General features: G+C 34.6%; 1 pseudogene; it reads right to left on the bottom strand.

Annotated features, from left to right (window-relative positions):
* Positions 1-27,562, bottom strand: LOC132555853 (uncharacterized; annotated as a pseudogene).
* Between the last annotated feature and the right edge of the window lie 343 nt (positions 27,563-27,905).

Genomic DNA, 27,905 nt, shown 5'->3' with positions numbered 1-27,905 from the left:
TTACCACAAAATGGTGTAGTAGTTTCTAGCAGAATGGGTATAGCTATCTCTATTGTCTAATGGAATTTGAAACAACGAAATGCCATGTGTACAATCTTCAGAGGCTATCTGCAATCAGAAAAGATATCATTCAATTGTAGGACTTGAAATTGGCATTCAGAACCATGATATTCAAAAGCTTGTGTTATGGACAAGGTTTAAGGATCGATACCTCAACGAAATGTATTTCAAATTCATAACATGTATATAAAAATCAAATTCATTAAACGATGGTATGTATTGTTAATATATCATTTATTGAACTGATCTGTAAGCTTATGAAATTGGGGGGAAAAGTATCACGCAATCAGCGGTTTTCTTTATAAACATATTACTATGGACATATAACCTAAATCATAATCGAAATATATCTATCAAAGCAATGTATAAGATAAACAATCGTGAATGTAATATTTCACAAAGGAGACACAAACACGGATGTCATATTTCATCCCAGAGACACAAACGTGAATGTCATATTTCATACCAGAGACACAAATGTGAATATCCAATTTCATCCCAGAGACACAAACGTGAATGTCATATTTCATACGAGAGACAAAAACGTGAATGTCATATTTCATACCAGAGACACAATCGTGAATGTTATATTTCATACCAGAGACACAAACGTGAATGTTATATTTCATACCAGAGACACAAACGTGAATGCTATATTTCATACCAGAGACACAATTGTGAATGTTATATTTCATAATGGAGACACAAACGTGAATGTCATATTTCATACCAGAGACACAAATGTGAATGTCATATTTCATCCCAGAGACTCAAACATGAATGTCATACTTCATAAAGGAGACACAAACGTGAATATCATATTTCATACCAGAGACAAAAACGTGAATGTCATATTTCATACCAGAGACACAATCGTGAATGTTATATTTCATACCAGAGACACAAACGTGAATGTTATATTTCATACCAGAGACACAAACGTGAATGTTATATTTCATACCAGAGACACAATTGTGAATGTTATATTTCATAATGGAGACACAAACGTGAATGTCATATTTCATACCAGAGACACAAATGTGAATGTCATATTTCATCCCAGAGACTCAAACATGAATGTCATACTTCATAAAGGAGACACAAACGTGAATGTTATATTTCATACCAGAGACACAAACGTGAATGTTATATTTCATACCAGAGACTCAAACATGGATGTCATATTTCATCCCAGAGACACAAATGTGAATGTCATATTTCATACCAGAGACACAAACGTGAATGTTATATTTCATCCCAGAGACACAAACGTGAATGTTATATTTCATACCAGAGACACAAACGTGAATGTTATATTTCATACCAGAGACACAAACGTGAATGTCATATTTCATACCAGAGACACAAACGTGAATGTTATATTTCATCCCAGAGACACAAACGTGAATATCATATTTCATACCAGAGACACAAACGTGAATGTCATATTTCATACCAGAGACACAAACGTGAATGTTATATTTCATCCCAGAGACACAAACGTGAATATCATATTTCATACCAGAGACACAAACGTGAATGTCATATTTCATCCCAGAGACACAAACGTGAATGTTATATTTCATACCAGAGACACAAACGTGAATGTTATATTTCATCCCAGAGACACAAACGTGAATGTTATATTTCATCCCAGAGACACAAACGTGAATATCATAATTCATCCCGGAGACACAAACGTGAATGTTATATTTCATACCAGAGACACAAACGTGAATATCATAATTCATCCCAGAGACACAAACGTGAATGTTATATTACGATGGCATGTTTGTACTATATATTGTATATAATGGATCATTAATTAAGCTGTATCTTTTGTTTAATTTTTAATTGTAGAAGATATTTTTAGAATGAACTGTGTAAACTATAGCTTCAAATCTAAGAATTTTAAAACTTAAAATGCTTAATAAACGGTATCTACAACACAAACTCCAGTTTTTGCGCAGTAACACTATATACATTAATATGTTCTCTCACACTTCTATATATAAGATGAATGAACACGACAAAATACAATGAATGCTTCATGCGAAATTGTTCTGAAAGACGGAAATTTGAAGGATATCGATAGCTATATCACTAACGCTTCTTTTAATATGACGCAGAATATACTGGTCTATTTTCATGTCTTTTCGTCTTAATAACAACACGACTTAATTGTCATAAAAGATAAATCTTATGTTTGAAAAAAATAACAACTTGTCGTTCTTAAAAACGTTTGTAACAAACAGGAAAAATATGTTGTATCCCCCAGAAAGCCAGACCAGAAAAAAATCTTTTTGTACAATATATACATTTGTATAACAGATAGGTTAGGTTTAACTCACAATCACGTTTATCCGTTTTTACAAACATGGAATTTTTAGATATGACAAAATATGTTATCAAATCGAAAATAGTCGAGCTAATTAATAATGCAAATTTTTTTATGTGACTTACAGTCATATGGGTAGCGTTGCATCCAAGGAACACCCCGGCCAGTCCATCATGTGTGTAAATAGATCCTGCAAAGGAGGCGATGGCGGAATACTTTGGTATGCTGTCACAATTTGGAACCACCTGGGGACGTCAGAAACAAAACATTATCTTGATAATCTCTTTTGTTCCTATTTGTGTGTTGTATTTAAACAAGTCATAATATATGTTCTAACGCAAAAAAATCATGTTTGCACATCTTATTGCGAAATGAAGCAAAAATCCCTCAATAAAGATATAACAACCCTTCTATACTACTGTGAACATCTAACCAATCTGCCATAATCGTTTCACGATATATTAACTCACTAAACAACAACAGAAGTTATCGAGTGAAGGTTCTCTTAAACTCATATCAGTGTCATACATATGTTTATATATTTGATTTGCGCTTGCTTTTGATAGCGGCATTTTTATCAGGAAAAGTCTGACGTAATCGATTTCCGGAAAATGATAATCAGTCTGTTTTTAGTTAGCAGCGATAACAAATTGATTCTTGAAGCCTTTTTTAAATGATTAAAAACAATTAACAATCTCAGATGCATCAGGGAGAATTTTGATATAAAATTCGTGAAAACTTAACAGGTGCATTTTCAAAACGACCAAAAGAAATCTTGTAGGCTAAAAAGCAAATACATGGGTAAATATATTAGAAAATACATATCTTGTTTTTCTCACTTACCTGTTGTCCTTTAGTCCACATGGAGGAGTCGGTAGCATTACACAGCCTCATTGGTGCGGCTTCAGAGAGGGCGTGGCGTCCATCACTGCACGTGAATGGTCCTTCTTGAAGCACGTCGCCGTAGGCCAGGCCGACCGTCAAGGCGAGAGAATCACACATTCTGACATCTATTTATTGTAAAACAGAAATCAATATGCATCCGTAAACTGACAATTAAAGTATGAATGTATACATATCATTTAAAGCTTGGTACGAAGAAAACTGGACTACTGTCAGTTGTCTGTCGTAGCTAAACATTTACAGTAAAGTTACTGCAATCTCTTTATTGTATTATCATTTATGGCACTGTTACTTTATGTTTATCTGTATTTGTGGAGAAGTCTAACATAAGTTGGCAAATGCCTGTGTCCTGTAAGGTATGTCCCCTGTTCTATTGTATACATATATATTGAACAAAATAAGTTAAGGATCATAAACTTGAAACAGTGCAGTTTTACATACAAATAATAATATGATTATATTTTAAATTTTAATGACAGAACATTCATTTTAGTCTTTAATTACACAAAACAAATTCATTTGTGGTAATTGCTACCAAGAGCAGATAACCCTGAGTAACAGCACCCTTGAAATCAAAGTGTAAGAGGAAGTAGAGCAAGTTAATCATGTAGACAAGGAAAACTCATCAAACTGCAATTGGCAGTTTAATAGGCAGTATGACCTCCGTTGACATCAATAACTGCCCTGCAACGTCTGCACATGCTCCTTATTAGTCGTCGGTGGCTGATCTGTGGGATGCGCTGCCATTCCTCTTGCAGAGCAATCATAAGCTGTTGGCGGTTCTGTGGCGGATTAGGTCGAGCTGAAACCCGGCGTTGCAAGGTGTCCCAAGCATGCTCGATAGGGTTCAGATCAGGAGAACGACTTGGCCAGTCCATGCGAACGATTGCTTCACGTTGAAGATAGTCGTTGACCACACGAGCACGGTGAGGACGAGCATTATCATCCATCAGAATAAAATCATGGCCAACAACTCCTGCAATGGGCCTTACTATAGGGTGTAGAATCTCGTCCCTGTATCGAACAGCTGTTAAAGATCCATTGTCTATGATGTAGAGGTCTGTATGGAAGTCAACACTGATCCCTGCCCAAACCATCACTGACCCACCACCAAAGCGATCATGCTGGACAACACAGCAGTCTGCATAGCGCTCTCCTTGGGTTCTCCATACCCTCCTCCTACCGTCATGGAAGTCAACACAAAACCTAGACTCATCTGTGAACATAACATTTCTCCAATGACGTAATTGCCGATTCAAATGATGAGTGGCCCATTGATGTCTGGATTGTCGATGACCTCTGGATAAAATTGGTCGGACTGCTGGTCTTCTAGCTCGTAAATTAGAGGCATGGAGTCTGTTTCTGATTGTCTGGGATGAAATCCTTAGATTTGTAGCACGCTGAAACTGAAGATTCAAGACAGGAGCACTCCAAAACCGCTGACGTCGTGCCGTGATGCAAATGAATCTGTCCTGTCGGGTTGTCGTACAGCGTGGTCGTCCAGATCTGGGGCGTTGACGGACGTTATTTGTCTGTTGATAGCGATTCCATAGCCTACTAATCACGCTCTGAGAAACATGAAGCTGTGCCGCCACATTTCGTTGAGTTTGACCAGCTTGAAGGAGCCCTATAGCTCGCGCGGCTTCCATATCATTTAAATGTCTTCGCATGATTAGTTTTTCAAGTTTTCGTTACAAATTGATTAAATGTTTCCAAATTCAACTTTTTTTAGCTTAGAAGTAACAGAATCAAAACCTGCAAGATTCCTCTGTAGTAATAGACCAGTCAGTTTTTCACACCACCATAGTTAACTAGAGCGGAACGGCAAGACCTTCAGATGCACGTGCTTTCACCTTTGACATGACTTTAGGTACATATTGGAGAAACTACGAGTGCAATTACCGGCAATACATGATTTGAATTTTTAAACATATTATGGTCACAATTTATGATCCTTAACTTATTTTGTCCAGTTTATATTCTCAAATTACCTGGTGCAGCAGGAGCCGAAGTTGGTGGATGAGTCGGCGGTAATGTTGATGCTACTGTGAATAAAACCAATGTAATGATATGGAAATATGCGTAAAGCAAAATTTATTTCTTTATTTTAAAATGTTTACTTAATGTTAGAGAAAGTGGGACGTTAAATTTTTTTGTTACAAACACCAAACTAATGGTAAATCATATCTAAAATTTTGAAAAAGCTGTTACGTACTGTTGAGGGTAACAGTTTTAATATTCCTTGACAGAATTCCACTTAACATAATGCAAATAATTTGACAATCTTTAATTACGATTAAACGAGATTTCTGATTATACTTATTATATAAACAGGTATTACCAACACTGGATGGAGAACATGTGCACGGGTTGGAGACATGAGAGGCTGAGACTGAAAGTAAATAGATATCCATTTGTAATACCTGTGTCAATTTAAATGGCATTCTTACATCCTCCAAGAACTTTATTTTGACAGGTCATTAATTTTCCCCGATGATATCAAGTACATTTGCGTTGATTTTTTCTTTTTTTTATTCATTTTTTTATTTCATTTATCTATTTATTCTATTTTTTTGGATTTTGGGAAAAAAATATTGACTTCATATTTATCAGAGTCAGATATTTTCTCAAGTTTTTGTTCTATTACATCATATTTTGCACTTTTCATCAAAATAGCATTAGAAATCCGTATGTACATTAAAATTTGATATGTATTAACCTTTATAGTCCCCCCCATTGACAACCTAGAGATAAAACCCAGGAGTCGGGTGTAAATGGGCAGGAGTCCCTTTTCCAGCTGCATGTCAATCTGTCCTTATTTTTTATTTATTTCTACCTTATGTTTGGCAATTTCATTTTTAATGTCATTATAAACAAGAAGATATGAATTATTTGAGAAATATGAAGAATAAAAAAAACACCTATGTGATTGTGCTATTTCTTAGTTCAACGGACAAAATATTGACGCACTATGAGACATTGTTACATATTTATAACTCAATCAACCCAGGTGAATTTGATCTCATTCTCTTTATTATAATGTACTGAACACCTAACAGTTTAGATATCTAAGACACGACGAGTATACTCGGAGATACAGCCATTTCACGTGTGTATATTTTTTTCCATATCTTTATATTTTCTCGGTCATTATGTCATTCCGTATATAAATATGGCATGAGACAAACAGTTGACAAGATTATTTTTAAAAATAATACCTATACCACAAATATTTTTTTTATATTTTCTCGTTCATCATGTCATTCCGTATTATATGGCCAAATTTGAGCAATTTTGAAAGAGAAATAAAAAAAATATTTCATTAATCACCTGTGTGATTGTGCTCTATCAGAATCTATATATCTTTGTTGCTGTTGCAATGTCATTGATCTTGTTGTTTGTGAATGTGTTTATAGGTGTACATAAGTAATCTTCAAAACTATTATCTTTCAACTAAAACATCAAAACAACTAATTACACATCTATAGAATATGATAATACGTCTGAAGACATTATATCACAGAGTCGTATGTCCAATAGGTTATAGTCACCTGAGGCACTGACCTTAATTGTAGGAAATTTCAGACACTTCCGTAACTAATAAACAACATTAAGGAGTCTGACGAGTTAATTGGTTACAAATACACGGTGTTGGTCAGTTGGTTTGTCAGCGGACGGATATTATGGGAGGCCCCTTAAAACACGGTCGAACGGTAATAAATCACTCACTTCAGACCAGGGAGTCGTCTCTAGATTACAGAAAAGTCAACCCCCGACGACTCCAACCCATGAGGGGAGTACCCCTTTACGTCGCCAGAGAATCGACAAACGTCGATTGGACAATGCCCGGCGACGGGCAGAGTCACGGAGACGAGAAACCTTCATCATCATCATCATCATCATCATCATCATCATCATCATCATCATCGTAATAAATCACGGGCAGAGACGATAAACCACCACCACCTACACCACCACCACCACCACCACCATCATCATCATCATCATCATCATCATCAGTATAAATCAGTTCGTATTTCGACTCGACAACGAGTAATCATAGCAGCACAGTTGAGCCTTTGTATCTGTAACGCACTCTTGACTCAGGGAGTCAATATTACGGGCTATGACTACACTGTATACCATTAATGTTGTGCAAGTAAGATTTGATATAAATTCTTCATAGCAGTTACTGTCATGCATGTTTTGTTCATTTATAGGGAATTACAAATATTATAAAAAAAAAAAAAAACGAAACAAACTAGTTCATTTAAAGTCGAAATGTTATAATTACATGTATCTCATTTAACTTATTCCTTCGCATGGAATTGTTTTCAATCTATTTATCATACTCACGTTTTAACAGTAGTAGCAGTATATATCTTATATAATTATAGATTCACATTTTTCTGACGATGATTATTCGTTTTACGTATAGTTAAGATAAGTAACCTATTGATGTAGAATATAGATCTTGTAAACAGAGACAAAAGTTTTGCTTGCTCTAACTTACTCTTGTCGCATTGGTCGAATTGATTTTAATCAAACTACAAATATTTATTTCTCAAGCATCGTTTCAGATATATGTTATAATAATTGAACAAAGTAGTAAAGGTTTCTTAATGCTGATGACAATGAGAAAGGAAAGTGCATGACAAAAAATGACTTAAAGACGTGCATCATTTATGAAAATTACATTTGGAAATTTTACTTAGGTATGTAAATGAAATGCTATGTATTCTCCTGTCTATTAATAGTCGACATGCGTACCGCTCAAGCAGCACCGATATACGAAATGGCGACTTGATAAAGGACAACAACGAAGTAGAAACTGTAACAAAATAAGGCGTGAACAGCATTAAAGAGTTCTGGGTCAGTTATTGTTTAATGTATATCAAAATTAATCCCCCTGTCCTGTGATAGCGACACAGGATGCCGCCCCTGGTCAAATAGTGATGGTCAAATATTATTCACTATAGTTTGTAAATTAATTTGTCATTGAATTCTGACGTATTGTGCTGGTTATGAAACTGACCCTGGTCAAAGCGGCGATGGTCATCCTTTATACTGTTTATTATCCATAAGATTTATAGAGATAATAATCATTCACAGTTTACGTATACTTCGACTCTTAAATGTGGTATACAAACTGACCGTGGACAAATAGTATGTCACTAAAATCTATTGCTTGACCACAGCTTGAAAAGCCAGATGTTCCACTAAAATTAATTACTTGACCATTGCTTATAATACCAGGTAGTATAAATACGACACACGAGAGAGAGAGAGAGAGAGAGAGAGAGAGAGAGAGAGAGAGAGAGAGAGAGAGAGAGAGAGACAGAGAAGGGGGTGGGGATGGGGTTATAATCAGGATAAAGATTCAGTGAAAAATTTCCTTGATAAGGATGCAATCGAGCTTTATATACAATATTTATATAAGCCTTGGTAAATTTGAGGACATGACTTACAGTAAACAAATAACTGTTGGAAGTTGTTCATGGATTATAGACATATAGTTGTTCCAAAAGAATTTGCTGCAACCTTCAAACTACCATAACGTACCCGTCGTGAACTAGATACAAAAATTATATGCGGGGCGTTAGCGCATGCGTGAATATCTTATCAGGTGATTGCCTGTTTCCGTTGCAGGAGATGAAAACATTGCATTCGATACCTCATCTGCTATATTTTAAGGAGTATTGCTAGCGCGGGGAATACATTTTCCAGTGCGAAAAACCAAAATTGTCGTAACTCGGCAATAAAATCTGTATTATTGAAAATTTGACCGAGAATAGGAGAGCAAAAAAAATTTTTGAATTTAGCCATATAATTCGTTTTCTTGTTTGTCTCATCAATATAGAAAAAAATCAATGTAATTTGTTGTATATGATTGTAATATTAAGGGAAATATAGGTGTTCGTTTCCTTATGAAAAATAGGGGTAGGGATATAAAATCGTCTATGCGATAGCGCATGCGCGAATATATGATCCGGTGCTTATCTGTTTTCGATACAGGAGTCGCTAACGTTTGATTTACTGTATGTTTTGGGATAATCATTCCGCTATTCGCGTTTGAAATGCACCATTTTTTTTGAAAAAACAGCTGATTTTTAATAATAATAAAAAAATAAAAAAAATCAGGAGTAGGGGAGATAAATGTGAAGTCGACTTGATCTTCCCATTGTTTTAGTATATCGTGTTTGGTACCATTTTAAGCAGAAGGAAATTATCTTATGTATAATACTATTTCGTAGCGTAATATGCATTAAAATTATATTTGATCGAAATTATGCCCTTTTTGAATGGATTTTTTCTTCGCTTTTCAGCTGATATTTTCATCTATATAACACTATTTCAACACCAAATTTAACAAAACTTAAATATTTCTGAAAGAGTATCGCAAAACCTTCAATTTCCTATGACAGTTGCAATTATAGCGTGATTATCGACTGAGAATTGACAAAAAAAACCAAAACAAAAAACAATGTGACTGTAAAAAATTATGAAAGTTATTAAAAGTAGGGTCCTCTGAAGTCGGAGTAGGGTTTCAGAAAAAATTGGGGAGATGAGTAAAGGGTTGGAGTAGGGGAGATAAATACAAGTTTAAACCTATCTTCCTGTTATTGCATTCGAATATGTTTGACAGTTTTGTCATCAGCATGAAAATTACCTTTACGATGATATTATTGGTTCTTGTTATAGGTTAAAAATCATGAAAGTTATGCGTGATTGAAATAATATAACTTGGATGAGAAGGAGAAAAAATTAAGGTCAGATAGTAATAAAAAATCCCATAGGTTCAATTCACACACACAAAAAAAAAACTGTCGAAATGTTGAAGCCCGAAAAATCCTTTTAAGAAAGTACAGCTGTTCAGCGTAGGCATTCGTAACCCCATGGCGGTTTTCATTTCTCGGAAGCTGAGAAACAAACTGGTCTCTGCTGAAGTGATTGTGTCCTTGAGCAACACATCTTACTATACTTGTTCTAAATGACATGCGATGCGTTTCACTATGTTGTTCAGCAAGGACGTCATGAGGAAATTCCGCTTCAAATGACCCTGGCCGATCACGAGGCAACACACTCAGCAAGTATCCTAGTAGCAATATTGCTGATGTTAATCAATACACATTTATCGATACACAGGAAACATATAACAGCCCAGCCTTTATATTGGCATATCTAAATGTCCATCATTAACAGTTCATATGAGTAACTTACCTTGGAGATGTGAGATAGCGTCTTTTTGGCAGTAGGAATAACGATGATTGATGTAGTGAGGAATGGCAGACAGATCGCTCCACACTAACGAAATATAAATAATGCATGATAAACAAATTCTATCGTGTTATATGTAGCTACTTATAAATATGTAAATTGGCTTATTATGGGTATATTTATCTGTACAAATACACATTATTGATGACTCAATAAGTACAATAATTGAAATGCTGGAAGAGAAAGATAAAGTGCCTGAATGAAATGTTACAATCTTCCGTTGGGCTTTTAAGTATTTTATATATATTTAAGAGACAGTGGTCTCAAACGATACATAATGTAACAGTGTGTTTTATTTGCCCGTTGCAGTCCAATTACAACACTACTAGATGGGCACTGTAAAGATGAGCACAATGACCTTGTCCATTACAAGTTCCGGCTCTTTCCATCTCTAAATTGATTCAATCTTATATACATGTAAGATTTTTTTCATTCAATGCAGCTTCATGCGTAATTGATACTGACCAGAATGTTGCTGTTAAGGTCAATATAAGTATTGCTTTTTTCATGTTCTTTGAAATAAAACCTAATATAAATTAATTTAATTAATTGCTCTAAAGTATCTAACTCTAAATCTTTAGGGCAAACGTTTATTTGAGATAGCAGGTGGTAGACTCTGCTGGTGGACTTAAGTCCCTGAGGTTGGTCATAACCTGCACGCCACATTTTGCTATTCAGTCGAATACTGACAGAATATACACATGTACTTGACTATCTGATATATGAAAATTACGAAATGTATGTAATGATTGGGTAATGTACCTCTCCAAGGCCTCAACATATATGTACCCTTAGCGTCGCGTCACTGACGAGTCCTAGAAGGACGGAACAGCTGTTTGATGCAGTTTGACTCTACTGTATCTAACTCTAAATTTGTGTTAAAAGCTGCTATTCATCCGTGGTAGACACTGTGTTTGAAAAATCTTCAAGATGTAGCAACAGTACAAGTTAATGTCATTTCAGTTAACAGTTTTTGCTGTTGAAGGCCTGAACAAAATCAAAACATTGACATCAGTTTCATGTGATTTTAAAATATAAAGGTAGAGAGGTTCTTTGTAATTGTTGAAAGAGCAACACAGCCTTGCTCGGCATTGGCAACACAATAGTACACACTGAACAGTATATAATTATCAAAACATAAAATGTACAAGACTGCTTACATAATACAAGCACACACACTGTCATTATTTAATATATACAGTCTATAAATGTTCCCTCTAACGTCCTCTTTATAATCAACACATCTGAGATAAACATGTAGACATGGGCATGACCAGCCCACCTGGCTAGTGCACATCTCACACAAAGTGTACGGTTACTTCCATCATCTGAACAGAATTATATTCCAAGCAACAAAATCGACTTTAATTGGCGACAAGCAACTACAGTTTAAGCTGTTCTCTAGCAGACGATTACTTGTGATGAACTGCTCGATAATGAGGGTTCCGTATTACCGTCACACATTGATAGCAAATAACTGACCCTGTCTTGGTCAGATCTGATGTGTACTGGCAGGTCTGTATTCTTCTCATCAAACCCACGGTAAAAACAGTCAGTTATCGGCGTTTTCATCCATGGCACGACCTTTGGAACTTATACTTCTCCGTATTCAAAAGATACGAGCGGTTTCCGCCATGTTTCAAAACCGTCTCTTTGGAATCTCTCGTAACTTTTCAAAAATTACTCATCAAACTCGACTCGTATAAGGCAATCCACTAAGCAATTACAAAGTACAAGAAGCTCTGTATACCATGTATATGTACGAGTGTGACATTCTTATCTTATCAAATGATTTTACAAAGTCTCTCTAAATGAAAGTAAAATGTAAAATAAAAAAGTTTCTACGCCCCGAGTTACTCACCGGTATGATGTGATGAACACACCTGATTGTGTGAAGTCAACCGTGACATCAGAGCTGTACAGAACATAACAAAATGATTTTAAATGAACGAGGTAAAGACAGGTTACACGATCAAATGATAACATACAAATTTTTAAGTTTTGGATGACAGATCAAAATTTTGTAAGCCACAGCATTATATTTGAATATGTCATTATTCATATTGATTAAGAATTACTATCTTTTCTATCTAGCAACGATTGCAAAATACAGCAACGGGGTTTATAAAATTAAATAACTCCTGTTACTTCGGATAAGAGCGCACGTGACATTTTTCTGTACAGGAAAACCGAAATAATCACAGGAAAGCCTAGATGATAGGGCAAGTAACCATATTCCTTCTATTCGTTTACCATCGGGAATATCGCTGATCCCGTTTTACTAAAACCAAAAGCTCGTGGGCTACATCATATAACGGCAATATTGCTTTAGCATGGTCATTCAGACGTTTTAATTCATTCGGACAGTAGCATTGTATTAAGAATAAACACATGTACTTGACTTTCCCCTAAAATTATGAGGCTAGTGCACCTCCCGAGCTCGATTTTGATATTCTTTTGATTGCTTTTGATTTTCCACAGCTGTCTCCCAGATTTCAAACTTTTAGACCCTTAGCGTAGTCTTGAAATACAGAAGTAAAATGTCATTTACCTCGTCGTTTGGCTCTCCTGTATCTTATTGTAAATTTGAATTAAAACGAGCTTTTCACTTATCTTTTTAATAATGCTCTTGTAAGGTAACGTTTGATTCTTCTCGTGTTGTCAGGTTAAATCATGTCTCCCAATGACTAGATGAATATCCTTAATGACCATGATTAATTTTGTTTCATTAATTTGAAGTTACACATGAAAATGTTGTAACCATATTGAGCAAAACATTCAAATAACCCGGATACTACAATAGAAATGTGTAGTTATTTAATTTCATAAGTAAGATATTTCGTGTTTGTGCCGTTTTGAGCTAGATCCCTAGGTTTCAATTTCGTGCCTTTCTATTATTCGATATCAATGCACATTGATTCGCTGCAACATGTGTGCCGGGTATCTAATTTCGGTCTATTTTTAATGACTGCGATTACACTTGTGTATAGCAACATTAAAGCCCAAGAGATATTACCAGCTATAGAAAGTATAGGGTAGTGATATTATTTAGAGAAAATCTTTGGCAACTACTCTCTTAGTGTGAGCAACCAACGAAACGATCGTTTTAAAAATTGGATCTGAGACGCGGAAAACATTGTGTTAAACGACAACTGACAATGTGTCACAATGACAGATACTGATTTGAATTTGGTCGGTATAACGGATAACTTGAAGAAAAAGGAGAAAGCAAAAAAGCTGTATATATAAACCACGTACAAGTATTAATTGATTCATCATGGACAAAATCCACTTGCTTCATCCTGTTACAACATGATCCTAGCATATCGTAGGTTTCTTTCGAATAATCTGGTTCCCTCCCTCAAAAAGACCAATTTCACGCTTAAATCCGGACAACAAGCGTGGCTAGTGTAGGTTGGGTTACTTGTGTCGCATTTATTATAAATGATTTAAGTTTATAATTCTATATACACATTTAAAGTTCGGTGAATTTGTCACCTCCACTGGCGAATAAAATCTCTCCAAAATCAGTTTATTATGACGCAACTATTTTAGCTTACAAATAAACGGTATATTTAATACTTTATGATGCGTTCCGATCTGATGTGTTAGGTACATTATTATTGGATAATTCAGTACAATTCATGAATGAAAAAAATATGACACGCCGATGGCTTAAATGTACTAAAGCAGGCATGCAAACTTACCATAGTAATGGTGGTCGTTTTTGCAGTCTTGGTAATGTCCTGAAAAGAAATATCTCACAAATATATTTCTAGCTATGAACACAATATACTAACAAGATAACTACATACCACTGGAGTTATTAAGTCAGTAATAATTTGATTCAGTTATTAGTCGACCAAATGACTTCAATCATTAGTTGTACGTTGGAAGTGCCATTAGACTTTGTCAAAAATGACTTATAAAGATCAATATACTATAAACCTGCGATTTGATTTTGTTTTCTGGAATACCATCGACATAAACAAACGAACAGTATCTGGTCGTCACTTTGCTGACAAATATCGAAGCTACGACTGGAAATCTCTTTAAAACATAGTAGATTACATTATTTAATTGCAAAAATAACGATCGTGATAATATACTAACGGGGTTTTAGACCTACCATTCAGGGGTCAATTCACTGATGGACGAAATAACACTTACCGTGTGGGTCATTGTACAGTCGGAGTGAACTAAATTGGGTATTACACGTGCAGTTGGATGGTGTATGAGAAAAATGTCCATAGGTATCTGAAACACAATATATATTCGATAGATGAATAATTCTTTGTGTACGGTTTGGTAAATCAGAAGATATACCACTCATTAAAATAAAACCAGTCACACTGCAAAATTCAGGAATGACTTCCAACTACAAACTGTAGAAATAATATATTACAAAAAGAAGATACCAAAATTCCAAATTCCAAAAACCAATATTAAATTAGCTGGGGGCAAAGTAAAATTGAAATTACAAAGATGAAAGTGTTCCTGATCGGTAATAACCCTCTGTTTTATTAATGACACCATCCATTTAATATTTCCTTAACATCCCCATCAACCGGCATATCTCGAAATTCATTGCTGTGAGTTTATCCGTGAGCTGTCAACATTTACACAGAATCTTTGGCTATCGAAACGAATTCGATACGTAATCCCAAACAGTCATTTGTCCTTTTTTCATAAGATAGTTCTCAAAACCAGAAAATAAAGGCGTTCGTCAAAATTAGTGTTATCTTATGATGTGGTAAATTCAAAAGAGGATATTCGTAGGTAAGACATTTGTTTGGAGATTCCTTTAAGATGCCTTTCGTGGAATTAGAGTGATTATCGAAGCTATTACTGATGGCAGCCTTATAACATTTGTCGGCATCAAACTGAGAGCAAAAACTGAATATCTGTTATGTAATCTGATAAATCTTCATGAAACAAGAAAATACGTCATTCCAACTGACTTACAATCCAAAATCTGAAGTGTAATTCTACAGTACTGTATCAAAAGTGATGATATTTTCATACCAGGTGTCTCGATAAAGCAGGAGACGCTTTCTTTTTCGGAACGCATGATCTTATTCCCTTTGGTTTGTTATTTCATATAAAAAGGTGTAATTGTCTCTCCCTTACATCGATATGATAATAATTCGATGTAAAATGTGATTATATTTCAATTCCAATATACTTACTCCTTAGTCTGGCGATAATGTGTGTTCTGCAGTAGACACGTAGAGACGACAGATCATCAAGGTATTTCCATACTAAAACACATAAGATAAGAAATGTCCTCATATTGTTTTCTTTTTATTTCATCAGTGTTGACTTAAAAAGGGAAACAATAACAGAAATAAGTTATAAGAGTTTTCATTCTGTCCAATCTTTCAAGCTAGGTCTACCTCATTTTTTACGATATAAATAAGCTTTATATTTCTCGGGAGCGATTTTTCGCGCTGTATATGTGCAGAATTATTACGTTTTCAAAAATGGTTATACTTGAATATTAGTGCCGAATGCAAATAAAGAGTGTAAAACCGCCTGGTTCCTTTGGGAGACACATTTCTACTCGTATTTTCTATTGTTTTTGGACAATTGTCACTGCATTAGTATTTTAGTAAATTATGCTCACAAAAGTCAGTCCTAAGTCCAAAGTTGCTGCAGAAAAATAACTGATACATTTGTGTTTGCTAGATACTGACTTAATCTATTTTAGTCCAGTGACCTTGAACAAACAATATTTGACTTATCATCCCAGTATACTACTAATCAGATATGTATCCCAGGAAGTGATTTTAATGTTACCAGCCAAAGTTATAGACGGCATACAGCAACAAAAATGTGTAACGCTACTTAACAAGTACTGATAACCACTAACTAATGTTGTTACAGATCACATGGAGCAACGGTAACGAGGCTAAACCTTTCAACCTAGTTTAACGCTACTTACAATGCACTGATAACCAGAATGTCACTAACTGATGTTGTTATAGATCACATGGAGCAACGGTAACGACGCTAAACCTTTTAACCTAGTTTAACGCTACTTACCCTACACTGATAACCAGAATGTCACTAACTGATGTTGTTATATATCACATGGACCAACGGTAACGCCGCTAAATCTTTCAACCTAGTTTAACACTACTTACTATGCACTGATAACCAGAATGTCACTAACTGATGTTGTTATAGATCACATGGAGCAACGGTAACGACGCTAAACCTTTCAACCTAGTTTAACGCTACTTACCATGCACTGATAACCAGAATGTCACAAACTGATGTTGTTATAGACCACACAGAGCAACAATAACGACGCTAAACCTTTAAACTATGTTTAGCGTCTAAATACTGCCTTATAGATATTGATATCTCAGTTATAATCTTATCTGTCAATACGATGTTACCCATTTAATATTTGGCAAAATAACACACACTACCTTGTGCAATAATTGATAATACATTTCGCATACCTTTTCTCATTTACTTCAAACGGAAAGTTCCCTCTTCTATAACAGATCTGCATTTGATTATTTTTTAATAAGTTAAGATATGATCCAATCCATGTTACCTTCATAATGACTGACGCAGGTGTCATGTTCAATCAAATTGTTGAGATCTACAATAAAAAAGAAAGTTTTCTTGAGATCATGACGTTTATAAAGATAAGTTTGTATTGTCAAGAGTTTTCGTTTAATTCTTTATTTTCTTCATATTTTGCCCTTCTTTCATCAAACTTGATTTTTAATTGTCATGTAGGGTTTGTTTTTGTTTTTCTACTTCCGTGTATACCTTGTGTGGTGTACGATTTAATACATCTAGGATGAAGTGCCCTTTGTGACTATTTCTGTTTTCCTTTACACAAATTATCAAAATCCAGGCTGAGTCTGGAGACTATTTCGATTTCTAGAAGCAAACATCATCTCAAATTATCAATCGGTTGGAATAATCTTCAAGTTCAAAATTCAGCAAAAAACATAAAGAAGAAATATCAACATGACAACATAATCAAAATTCAAACTCCTTAAAACTAGGGGAAACTATGAAAAAAAGAAAGGTTTACACGGAGACTCGTGAAACAATTACAAGGAGAATAAGACCAGGTGTTCCGGTAGTGTAAGCATGTTCTGCTTCCTCGACGACACCACAACACATGTATTGACACTGCGGAGTATGCTCTTTAATGCCAAATGTTATTTGTAACTGAAAGTTATACGTTATTAGAGTGATGTTACACACTGCTGATAGACTTTAAGATCAAGATGATTTTCGTAACTTGCATACCACGGTTTAATTCATTCGGAAAGTGACTTGATTCAGAATATACATGTACTCGTGTACCTTAAACTCATTTGAAATTATCAGATGTATGAAAAGTTGCTTCGATCATTTTTCATGTCCTCCGATCTCCACCTAGGTTCAAAACGTAGACTCTTATCACTGACGACTCCTAGAAGGACGAAACAGCTACTGATGCAGTTTTATTATTTCTCCCTATGATAACTAATTCTAACTAACTAATTTGTGTTTAAAGGTGTAATTCATGTATATCTTTCGTACAGTCTTGAATATACGAATTAACAAAATTGGTTTAAGACGAAATGGGTATAAAAATGTTTCCTGCCAATGCAGGTAAGATAGGTATTTCGACGTACAAAACAGTATATATATATATGTATATATATGGCTTGAAATGATTAACCATGTAACAATGTATTGTACTGTGCAAATATGCTTTCATTTACTAACAGACGGGTAGAAGTTAAAACCAACAAGCTTTACAACTAATTGACAATACTATGATTTAGCATCATCAAGGAAAAACATTCTGAACCTGGACAAGAGGTGGAAAATACATTTTTTATAAAGCCAAAACTTACATCTGTACTGTGAATACTGCAAACACGAATCGGTTGTATGTTGGGACTGGAGCTGTGTGTTTCCTCCTCCGCCTGATAACGAAACGTCTTAAAGTTTAATGTCTGACCATACGTTATTTCACCCTCTAGTCATGAATGATAATAACAACTTACAAAAATATTTCAAATAAAGTTAAGTTCATTGCAGTCTTTCAGAGGCATAATGCACCCATGAATGTATGATAACTGAGAGATTCGGAAAATGCGTTTTGTCTGTAAGACACTCTGTAAGACCCTGCTGTTATGCAATCCACAATCTGATCAGGTGCAGGACGTGATGACATAATACTTCAGAGTAAATATGAATCAAAGATGTTGAGGGTTATTTTTTAATCTGGCATTGATTCCGAACGGATGGGTAGGACGGAAATGTTTAACATTATATGCCCGATGCAGTAAATTACAAAGATGGTGGTCTACACGGATGCTATGAGATAACTGTTGATGAAGTAGAAGAAAGGGTAAACCTGGTCAGAAAAAGAGTTAACAAGGACGTTTTCTACGTTATTATCTAACTATACTATTACAAGTAGAATGATATTCTTAATGCTGTTCATAGTGTGAGAGGATAAACAGGTGATACTTTGATGTTTTAATATTTACCGGTTGTTGAACTGCAGGAACATTTTCCGTCATGGTTTGTAAAGAACTTTACTGAAAATGTTAATTCATAAACTCTAGTAAGGCATTTAGTCAGGAGAACAACACGATAAAGGAAAGTTTCAAGATTTTTGGGATTTAACTCAAAATATCATGGACACATTAAATGACTTACGTTAATAGATAAAGGAATTCATGGCTTCATTATGTGTTTTAGTTTTAATGTCTCAGTAATAGAATTGTTTAAAGCATACATATGAGCAGTCTTACGATAGAATTGATGAACCAGCTCGATAAAACAGCTGTTTTCTGATACTGCCGCTAGTTTTTCCCATTCTGAAAAAAATAATAAAATTATAATTAGAAATGAGGATTTTGTGGAAGAACTATAACAACAGTTGATTCGTACCCTGTAACGAATCATATTAGCAGACTTGTGAGCATGTATTAATTTAACTGAATGATTTTAATGGTGAAGATTTTTTTCTCAACGATTATAGATATAGAGAGTGCGGGTCCTGGACACATGATCATTTCATCTTGATGCAAACGTTTTTCTTTTCACATCAATTTGAAGTTACTGGTACATTTTAGTTCGCGTATAAAGCAACTTCATTCGTATTTTTCTTTAATGCAATTTTCAAAATGATTGACATTGACTATAAACTATTACATGTTATTGTTAATTTCTACGATAACTGTTTACGTTGATTTTGTAAACTATTTAAAACTTCTATACCATGTACATTATAAGCAGAACATTTAACTGTATTCAGTACTCTGAAACACCGGAACTCAATTTTTCCGCTTTATCTTTGGCGTAATACTTAGTATTATTTCTCTCCCGCTAAGTAATTAAGTAATAATGCGGTATCCACACATTTATCCTTCGGCTGACGGAAATGTTAATCTATATTTACAAATTATTTCCTGTTTCCCTTTCAAAGAGATGATGCAGAAATGATAAAAAACTGGTTGTGGTAAATGAATGATTTTATAGAGTCATGGCGCTTGAACATAAAATCTGCTAGTTATCTCAAAGCGTAATGGGGTAATAGTTGGTTTCTGTTTCATATCATATAACGTCCTACCAGCAGCTATGGTCATTTAAGGATTGGTTCTCGGTGTATGGGAGGTGAGTGCGCAATACTGAGTGCATGTGATTTTGGGAAGTTATGATGTTCGTGTTAGCCTGTTTTCATATGCTATTTCACTGAAGCAATCTGCAATCTTCATGACACTCAGCATAGTTACATTAAACTTATAACGGACGAGGTACTGAACAATGCTAAGCTAATGTTAGACCTTCTTATAATATATGTCACGGGCAGGAGACAACACGCACACCTGTCCTTCCTTCCAGAACTGGACGCCAAAGGTGATAATAATTCATAATTTTGACCATTGTAGGTTTCATCATTATAAGTTCACATTACACTGTGGAACAGCGGCCGTCGTCCGTCCGGCGTCAACTTATTTATTTTTTCTTAATAACAAAACGATTCGTGGTATCAATAATATTGGGATGAAGTTCATACACTTGTTGAAGCAAATGACATTGACCCAATTTAAACGTCACAAAGTCTATAACCGAGTTGTCTAGGGTCATGATCATATTCCTGATGAGTACTTTTATCCGGCCACTAGACAAACGGAAAAGCGCTTTTGAGAGTTTTAACTCTGAAATGAAATCTTTTCAAGATTACGTGGTCAAATGTACTAAGAACTTCAAATCAAATAGTCGCTATCTGTACAGTAAGCGTGTCAAACGTGTAGAAATTGACTTAACAAAAGTATTCTTTGTAAGGTGTAGCACAGATGAGAGATTCAGTCCCAACAGGCTTGATCTGTTTAGTTTTATTTTTTGTAAATTAGTGTTAAATACTACATAATATCCTTTCACGATTTTTAATGAACTTCGATCAAATTAAGTATAGATAAGAACAAAGAATGTGTAAGATTATCTCTTGAATTGATTTGAAGCGGCAATTAATTACAATAATAAAAAAATAAATAAATGAAAAATAAGAAAAGGCAGTCATCATGATTTTTTTTATACAGCACTTCTAAAACCTTAAAAACTTCATGCTATTCTGCAAGGACGAAAAACTTCAAATATGAAATAATTACTACATTATAGTGAACAAGTCTATGGTTTTAGAAGAGAAAAGTTGACTAATCTATCCATATGGCGGCTATTGTTTTTTAATTTACATAACTCGAATTTTGTGAATCGGTCCTTTGACTGAAATTGACCAACATATCATTAACTTCATTTTAACACTGAAATAAAACCTTTCCATCAATCATACATGTAACGAAAATTTAGCTTTAGAGCGGCACCGGATACATGAAAAATCCTTGTGTCAGACCTCTGAAAGATGTTCTAAAATAGATGTCTCATTTTAGTTGATATGATATATGTGAAATAATATTAGTAAAATACCTTAATAAAAGTTTGATTCCATCATGAGGTAGCATTCTCGCATTAGGAAATATGATTGTAGAAAATGGTAATACGGTAAAAGCTTATTTTGAACAGCAATAGGTGAAACTATGAACCCAGCTCATCATGTTTTGTTCAATATATCAATCAAACAGTCTTTGACATATTTTTTGTTCTATTAAATAAAAATCAGAAAAGAAACTTCTAAAATAATTGTTTTTTTTTACAAAATTTAGAAAATGTTTATCGAGTTATAATTACCTTCAGCGTGATTCATGCATCTGCGTCCTAGAGAAGGATTGCTGGAATTGAATGTCGTGGAAAAGATATCTGTACAAAAAAGAAAAAGACAATTTTCTTTCGGTGTGAGTAAGGCTGTCAACTAGACGACAGTAGCTTCATACTGTGACAGGGCATACATACACCTATATGAAATATTTTTTGCCATGTATTCCGATTTTCCCCAGATTATCGGTCAGCCATAGAGACCAAAAAAGTTTATTTTACATGTTTTATTCAGTGCGAAATTAATTTATCAAATCTAAATATCGACTATTCCTTCGGGAAAGGTAATATGTAGTTCAAGATTCATAGCTATTTCTATGCTTGCAGTATTTATCTACGACAGACAGACCGACAGACAAACAGACTAATAAGTTGAAATGACGATATGGTCAAGTATCGGTACTGGATCCGAACAGGCAAATGTTTACGGAATGCGTATTACTAGAAGAAATAATACATGATTATGGTACAATAATCGCCCATCCTCCCCTTATATATAGATAAGGTCAATAAGAGAAGAAAAGTATCATGGCATGGCTGTCTTCTTTGATTCTGACTATCGGAGATATTGCTACAATAAATTCACATTAATCCTGGAATCATTTGATGGAATTGTTATTTTCGAACAATGTGGCATTTCACTTAGAACTCTTTCGATACCGATCTTTGGACAATACTTGAGAAAATACACGCACTTTGAAAAAAAAAGGTTACAGCATAAGATCTGAGTGCTACCATTGAACAGTTATAAAATCAAATTCTTGACCAACGTTAATACAAAAATATATTTATTATTGTGGATGGAAACGTGACAGACCTCTAAAATCCTTATCAGTTCTTCTGCAATGTCCAAGCGTATAAGCTGAAAATAATTATGAAAATAATTTCAGAAATTTGAAAAACCATGACCTGCGAATATGCATAAGAAATAAGCTACTTCAAACAGATCACAGATATAAACATAATTGTTATTTTTTGATATCTTAAATTATTAACACATAAACTACACATATAAAACAACAGTTTCAATTCGGTTTCAATAACGGGATAGAAAAAAAGTTGAACGTAAAATTAAAGATTCATTTAAGCAAAATCACATATGTTGTGTATTACGAATATTTCGCCTATTTCGTAATAATACGAAACTTAATCAAAATTCCAACACAAAACGTGGAAAACAAACATATCTTTGTAAAGATAAAGCACATATGTATTATCTAGAAATAAACTCATATTAGATATTAAATGATTTAAAATTAAAAAGTCCAACAAGACTTTTGAGAAACCCCACAGATATTCAGAGATTCTTTACCAAAAATATCAAATATTAAAAGTAAATCACTCACTGGATGATGGTGAATTAGTGAGTGTTGTATTAGTAGTAGAACACCCGCAGCTAGTACCTACAGGATGCGCTTTAAAGTAATCTACAATACAAGATATGTTTCATTTATACTTTGTTATAGCAATGATCCAAAAGAGAGATCAAATATAATTATCTGATGATCAAAGTCAAGAATCGTCTTATGCTATCATGATCGAAATAGTTTTTACCAACTATCTTCATAGGCACTTTACACAAGAGGGTTTGTCAACTTAAACGTTATTCTATTTATTTTGTAACGATAGAATGGACAAGCAATTTTTGGAGTATTTCTAACCATTCAAGTGTGTGGAATTAAGTATATTCATACACATTCATGTCATCGTAGGAATTCCCAATGCTTAAATAGCTAAACTAAAGCACATTATAAAATTACGTCGTAATAAAACAGCTGTGAACATCAATGTAAACCTGAACGAATTCAAAGAACGTTTTCACATAGTGTCATCAAAATATAAGCTATATGCAGAAAGCTACAAGAAATATTAAGTATTTACGTGAACGATGTATTTTTTAATACTTCTGTCAAAACTATCACTCAGAAATGTAATTGACTTGCGGAACTACCGAGATGCATTGATGTTGAGTTTCTAATGTTTCTACAAAACACACAAGTGAATAGCACCTATTGATAATTTAGAATTAGATACAGTAGGGAGGTCTAGGCTAAAACTAGTAGCAGTGTCATTACAGGTGCTAATATAAATATAAGACCTTTCAGTACAGAAGATTATCTAGAATACCTCGGATTTAAAAATCCATTAAAACACGAAAGTATTTTATTTCATATCACAATCGAAGAAAATTGTACATTTATCTTTTAACCTTTTATATATTTCACAGAAATTATGTCGAATCATATGCAACATATCAACCCTGCAGATCGAGGAAACAGCAATTTTGCTACGCATAGAAATAGGGTATTAACAATGGAGAAATGTGCATTTACCTCTAAAAATGTAATACGTACATCCACACATTTGTTTTACACACATCCCACAACAAACACACATTTACCTCTAAACTTTTCACAGATCTGTATAGAAACACACATTTACCTCTAAATTCAATTTGTGTTTGTAGACATATTGTTTGGGTAAATTTCTTTGAAGGAGTTATTTTGATTCCTAAAGTGTACATACACACACACAATTTACAAAAACTCAAAATAAACATTTACCTCTAAACGTTTGTGAACACAGGATCACACGACTAACACACATTGACATGTAAAAGTTTGTACACACAGGATCCCACAACAAACACACAAACACACATTTACCTCTAAACGCTTGTACACACAGAATCCCACAACAAACACACATTTACCTCTAAACGTTTGTACACACAGGATCCCACAACAAACACACATTTACCTCTAAACGTTTGTACACACAGGATCCCACAACAAACACACATTTACCTCTAAACGTTTGTACACACAGGATCCCACAACAAACACACATTTACCTCTAAACGTTTGTACACACAGGATCCCACAACAAACACACATTTACCTCTAAACGCTTGTACACACAGGATCCCACAACAAACACACATTTACCTCTAAACGCTTGTACACACAGGATCCCACGATAAACACACATTTACCTCTAAACGTTTGTACACACAGGATCCCACAACAAACACACATTTACCTCTAAACGTTTGTACACACAGGATCCCACAACAAACACACATTTACCTCTAAGCGTTTGTACACACAGGATCCCACAACAAACACACATTTACCTCTAAACGTCGTTTGTACACACAGGATCCCACAACAAACACACATTTACCTCTAAACGTTTGTACACACAGGATCCCACAACAAACACACATTTACCTCTAAACGTTTGTACACACAGGATCCCACAACAAACACACATTTACCTCTAAACGTTTGTACACACAGGATCCCACAACAAACACACATTTACCTCTAAACGTTTGTACACACAGGATCCCACAACAAACACACATTTACCTCTAAACGTTTGTACACACAGGATCCCACAACAAACACACACATTTACCTCTAAACGTGAAACTTGTACACACAGGATCACACACCCACAACAAACACACATTTACCTCTAAACGTTTGTACACACAGGATCCCACAACAAACACACATTTACCTCTAAACGTTTGTACACACAGGAAAAAAACACACATTTACCCTTTAATACACACAGGATCCCACAAAAACACACATTTACCTCTAAACGTTTGTACACACATTCCCACAACAAACACACATTTACCTCTAATGACACACATTTACTCAAGGTTGGATTGGATTGCAAAACTAGGCTGATAGAGATGTATTCCTGTGAGTAGTAACAAACCAAGCGGAAAACTTTTGTTGTGATGATAAATGTTTTGAACATTTTTTTATGAAGTAATTCAAAGGCATAGCAACCAAAAAAGGAAAATTTTGAAATACGATTAAGATTCTTTATTTGACCATTTAGTATTTAATAATCTAAGACTTTATGCTTCGATAGAGGAAGTGTCGAGGAAATATATAAATAAAAAAGGAGGGTTTGCCGTGCTTAATTTGTTATAATTTTCTCCAAAGTAATCAATTGTTTTTCCATGAACAAGAAACAAGCTGAAATATTTGTTTTCAGATCCTAAAAATCAGGTAAAGTGGAAATTTATGAACTTAAACTCTGTGATATGTGGTGATAATACGTGCCAAATTTAGTTGACATTTCCTTAAGGCTTTTAAAATAATAATCAAGTCAAGTGCCTTTGTGACGTAAATGTGTTGAAATTGTAGGGGCTATTTAAAGAATCGTGCTGTCTACTACGCCGTCAAAAAGATATTCAACAAGCATGATTTATTCAAAAACTTAAAAATACGCTTTTTCTGCCTATAAGTACAATTAAGTATTGGATCCTGCATGAATTGGTGCACACATATGTGCGATAGCTCATTACGTGCAGTTTCTCTACTATACACACATCGTGCAGATATCGTGCGCACATCGCACAACTAGATGAAAAAAGCACAAGTTCAGAAGAAAACTCATTTTATATTGAATTCTGTTCTTTTTTCGGTTAAATATCAGAAGAGTACATCTTTAGAAAATGCATGATAATGGAAATAATTTTCTAAATATCAGATAGACGCTGATGGCAGTCTTGAATATGCTATCATTCGCAAAATGTTGCATGCCCAAAAAGATGGAATATTTTAAATTTTTCATGTATTCCAATATATTTTAGATATCTGTCACATACCGCGAAACAAAAATTAAAGTTGTCCTCGATAGCATGTTAATCATCATATTAGTCATATAAACAAAACTAGCAAATATATTTATTGCTTCCTTAAACATACAAAGAAATCATTTCTGGTATTCTTACCTATATCCTTTTTTGCAATGTAAGAGACCATTGAAGGTAAAAGTATTGACTTACCGCTTGAAGAAGAACACCTGTGACACGACAGAACGCATTTGTTGTACACGTCTGTAGAGGTATGGCAATATCCCTTACTGGCCCAGATGACACAGTTGGGATCGCTCTCTGTACATGTTGGATCTTGGAATAGAAACGAGCAGTGAAGTTATATAAAGGATTGATGTTTTAAAATAAAGTATGATTAGAGGACTGTAACGACACTTAGATGAGAGTGAGGAGAGACAAATCACTTTTCACGCAGCGGTGACAGGAGATAAAAAGTTGAAAACAGAAAGGTTAAATAGTGGGAAAGGAAGAGAATGACGAGATACAATAAATAAAACACTAACATGTCAGCATTATCTTAGTCCAAACTTAAATTCAATCAAACTCGGGCAGGGGTTTTGCTATCCAGAAACGGAAATTCACCGTAGGAAGTTTTAAATCATTACGCTTATCATACAGTTGAGTGGAAAGCTGCTCTATCGGAAATGGTCGAGGTAAGCGTCCTTGATTTTAAACTCTGGTGGTATTTATGATAGGGGTTTTATCTCTTGTTAAAAAGCATGACGTCAATATATCTGGAAGTAGAATTAAACGAATTTGCTGTTGATGTTGTCAACCAGAAACTCGATTAATTTAATGCTTTCATCCTCTGTACATTTCTGCTTTGATTTGAACGCATGTTTCATGCTGCAGTATAGTTCACAACCATATATTTGTACCTTCGTTCTTCTTTTTTATGAAAAAAACCCAGCTCATAACAAGATAACGAGATGTTCTTTCGGGTTAGAATGGTATTTGGTGGTGTACAGAGATGAAAAACATCGGTACAAACAGGCAAAATTACAAGCCTCAAACACGTCCAACTTCAAATCGCACACAGAATATTTCCCAATGCCACCACTATGAAGGATGTGAAACTTAATTTTCATTAACCCGCATCTTTTAAAGCCTTGTATTCCGAGTTTGTCCGTCAGTTGACGACTTCTTTCACGGAAATCGTAATAGTGGGAACGAACAGACTCCTGAATATCGAGTTAACCTCGACATGTAAACACGTCAGGTTGATGATGCAGGAATGATGCTGTTCAGAAATGGAAAATTCACAATAGGAAAATTGAAACCATCACGCTTATCATAGTTTCGTAGTAGGAAAATATTTGGATAGCGGCTGATGTAAAAGAGGAGGTGAAGACTAAGAGAACAGAAAGTGAACAAAATGGCGCAAACGTATAATCCGATTTGTCAGCCACAAACACTATTTCATCCTGCGAG

The sequence above is a fragment of the Ylistrum balloti genome, unplaced genomic scaffold (genome assembly GCF_031769215.1).
Source record: "Ylistrum balloti isolate Yb309-2 unplaced genomic scaffold, AGI_CSIRO_Ybal_v1 Utg370520, whole genome shotgun sequence".
In the NCBI taxonomy this organism is placed as follows: Eukaryota; Metazoa; Mollusca; class Bivalvia; order Pectinida; family Pectinidae; genus Ylistrum; species Ylistrum balloti.
This window is presented reverse-complemented; position numbering and strand designations above follow the sequence as displayed.